This window comes from Delphinus delphis, chromosome X (genome assembly GCF_949987515.2).
Source record: "Delphinus delphis chromosome X, mDelDel1.2, whole genome shotgun sequence".
In the NCBI taxonomy this organism is placed as follows: domain Eukaryota; kingdom Metazoa; phylum Chordata; class Mammalia; order Artiodactyla; family Delphinidae; genus Delphinus; species Delphinus delphis.
In genome coordinates this window covers 100,434,778-100,438,618 of record NC_082704.1, presented here as the reverse complement: position 1 = coordinate 100,438,618, position 3,841 = coordinate 100,434,778, and the positions used below count along the sequence as shown (strand labels likewise).

At 37.3% G+C, this 3,841-nt stretch overlaps 1 pseudogene; it reads left to right on the top strand.

The window, feature by feature from the left end:
• The first annotated feature begins 3,214 nt into the window (after nucleotides 1-3,214).
• LOC132418380 (large ribosomal subunit protein eL30 pseudogene) lies at nucleotides 3,215-3,599 on the top strand (annotated as a pseudogene).
• The last annotated feature ends 242 nt before the right edge of the window (nucleotides 3,600-3,841 follow it).

The following is a 3,841-nucleotide window of genomic DNA, read 5'->3' as shown; positions in this document are numbered from 1 at the left end:
CTAATTTAAAAGAAAAATAAACAGCAGCAGCATATAGTGTGAACTCACTCTAAATTGCTGCTCAGCTACTCATAAACAATTAAACATGGTCTCTCCTTCGATTCTTTATAGCCAATGCACTTAAAAAAATTTTTTTTGGCACATCCCACAGTTTGATAACATTCAGTATCCTTACTGAAATGTTGAAAGGATTTTAGTCCATCTTGAATTAAAAAACCAAATGTAAGATAGAAGATTGAAATACAAGCTGATGGTAGAGACGTGAAGCTCTTGCCAACATCATATTTCTATTTTATCTAGGAGAGTGTTTCTCAACCATGAATGATTTACCACCCTCCTCCCAGGGGAACATTTGGCAATGTCTGGTTACTCTTTTAGTTGTCACAACTGGGAGGTGCTACTGGCATCTGGTGGGTAGATGCCGGGATACTGCTAAACATTCTACAATGCATAGGATCCCTCTCACCCCCTCCCTCCTCCCACCCCGCATTCACAACAAGAATTATCTGGGTCAGAATGTCAATGGTGCCAGATGTCTGTCCTGACCTAGGACAGACATCTGATGAGATATTAGGATTTTTGAGGAAGAAATTTTCCTAACATTTAAAAAATGAAATCATCTATGGTTGAGGGCACTGCTGCTTTGAGTTCAAAGACACAGACTTCTCATCTGAATTCAGGGAGTTATAACTTCATGAATACCCTCAGCAAATATTCTCTTCTTACACAATATAGATTCTGTGAAGAGAAGTCACCATTCCTATATGGGAAAAAATGATGTAGGTTCCACTAAAAATCCATTAGAATGAAGAGATTATCATAGCCTTAGGTTAAATCATAAGACATTTCTGTTTCTGTAGGTCAAAATTATCAAGTATCAGTAATATCATAGGGTTCAACTCTGTACTATGACATCTGTTGTCAGATGATCATGATCTGAAAGAAGGTCCCATTTGGGAGAGAGATGTCAGGATGCCTCTTCAATGTGCCTTGCTTGTATTTCAACCTATTGCAATAATTATGGCTAGAATCTGGTAACATTTGTGGTATCTTAATAATTAATGACACACTGTTCAAAATCCATTTTTGTAATAACTTTTGCCAACATAATTTCTGTTGACATACATTTTTGAGATAACAAAATTGCTATTGCTTGGAAATTTTGAGAATATCTGTGTCAGGCTGGTTTGGGAATTTTAAAAGTCACTCTAAGAATTAAGGAAATAAGAGGTTTAATATAGCAATTAGGGGTTAAAATGGGAATTAGGAGTGTGAAGGCCTGGAAGTATATGGCTGAAGGATCAGAGAAACAGCCACTGTGACATCAGTCTGAAAGCTTGGAATGAGTGAAAAAGCTGCCAATCCTGGGAAGTCCAAGAAACTTCAAATACCACACAGTTGGAGTTTGCAGAGTGGTCTGGAACTAGATGCCTGCCCCTCTGATTGTCATGATGTATTGAGCAATAATAGCTTCTTTATCGTTTCTACTTTCCAACATTCACAAGAGTTCCTCTCACTGGTAAACCATAGCCTGGGTCTATAGCATGAAGTTGATCCTGAGAAACATAGTTCCCAGACTGAGGAGGGACTGGAAACAGTGAGGCCAAGTTGACCACCACCAATTCAACACAATGAAAATCTCCTTGATGGATTGCTCACACTCATCATTGAGGGTAGGTGAGAATGGGCAACTTAAAGTTTCTCAAGATTTCACAGAGTTATAACTGCATTTTCATAAGGACAAGAAAGGATGGGCAGCCAAAGCCTCTGTAGAATTCACAGTGATATAATTGCCTGATCATAAAAAGTCATCAACATTAAAATAAAGGCCATGAAGAAAGATAAAGAAGGACACTATATAATGATAAAAGGGTCAATACAAGAGGAGGATATTATACTTGTTAACATATATGCACCCAATATAGGAGCACCTGAATACATAAAACGAATACTAACAGACATAAAAGGAGAAATTGATGGGAATACAATAAAAGTAGGGGACTTTAACACCCCATTCACATCAATGGACAGATCTTACAGACAGAAACTCAATAAGGCAACAATCTGAATGACACAGTAGAACAGTTGGACTTAATTGATATTTTTAGGATGTTACATCCAGGAAAAAAAAAAAAGCAAAAAAAACCAAAATACACATTCTTTTCAAGTGCAATTGGAACATTCTCTAGGATAGACCATGTTCTAGGGCACAAAACAAGCCTCAACAAATTTAAGAGGATAGAAATTATTTCAAGCATCTTTTCTGAACACAAAGGCATGAAACTAGAAATCAACCACAGAAAGAGAAATGAGAAAAAAAAAAGATTATGTGGAGACTAAACAACACGCTACTAAAAAACAAATGGCTCAATGATGAAATCAAAGAGGAAATTAAAAAATACCTTGAGACAAATGACAATGAAAACACAACCACACAAAATCTATGGGAGGCACCAAAAGTAGTCCTTAGAGGGAAGTTCATAGCAATACATGCCTTTCTCAAAAACAAGAAAAATCTCAGACAACCTAACCTACCACCTCAAAGAATTAGTAAAAGAAGAACAAACGAAACCTAAAGTCAGTAGAAGGAAGGAAACAATACAGATCAGGAAATAGAGACTGAAAAACAATAGAAAATCAATAAAATCAAGAGCTGGTTCTTTCAAAGGGTGAACCAAAGGGTAAATCAACAAATCTCTGGCCAGGCTCACCAAGAAGAGATGACTCAGATAAACAAAATAAGAAATGAAAGGTGAGAAATAACTACTGACACTCTAGAAATACAGAAGAACATAAGCTAATACTATGAACAATTATATGCCAACAAGTTGGACAACCTAGAAGAAATGGACAAGTTTCTAGAAACATACAGCCCACCAAAACTGAACCAAGAAGAAATAGATAATTGGAACAGACTGATCACTAGAAATGAAATAGAATCTGTAATAATTTAAAAAAACAAAAACAAAAAACACCTCCCTGCAAACAAGAGTCCAGGACCATAGGCTTCACTGGGCAGTTCTACCAAACATACAAAGAAGAACTTATACCAATTCTTCTCAAACTCTCCCAAAAGATTGAAGAGGCAGGAACACTCCCAAAGTATTCTGTGAAGCCACCATCACCCTGTTTTCAAAACCAGACACCTTTCTTGCTCCCTAGCCATCTTGGCGGCTCCACTTGGTTGGGGGAGTTCTGCACCTAAGGCAGGAAGATGGTGGCCACGAAGAAGATGAAAAAGTCACTGGAGTCAATCAGCTCTAGGCTGCAACTCATTATGAAAAGTGGAAAGTACCTGCTGGGGTAGAAGCAGACTCTGAAAATGATCAGACAAGGCAAAGCACAACTTGTCACCCTCGCCAACAACTTCCCAGCCTTGAGGAATCTGAAATAGAGTATTATGCTATGTTGGCCAAAACTGGTGTCCATCACCACAGTGGCAGTAACATTGGGCACAGAATGTGGAAAATACTACAGAGTATGCACACTGGCTATCATTGATCCAGGTGATTCTGATATCATTAGAAGCATGCCAGAAAAGACTGGTGAATAGTAAGTCATGCACAATTTTTCTTTAATAAAACTGTCCAGAGCTTGTTTAAAAACAAAACAAAACAAATACAGCACCAAAAAAGAAAATTTCAGGCCAATATCTTTGATGACTATAGATGTAAAAATTCTCAACAAAATATTAGCAAACTGAACCCAACAACAGTTAAAAAAGATCATACACCATGATCAAGTTGAATTCATCCTAGGGTCACAAGGATGATTCAACATATGCAAATAAATCAATGTGATACACTACATCAACAAAAGACAAAAGCCACACAATCATCTC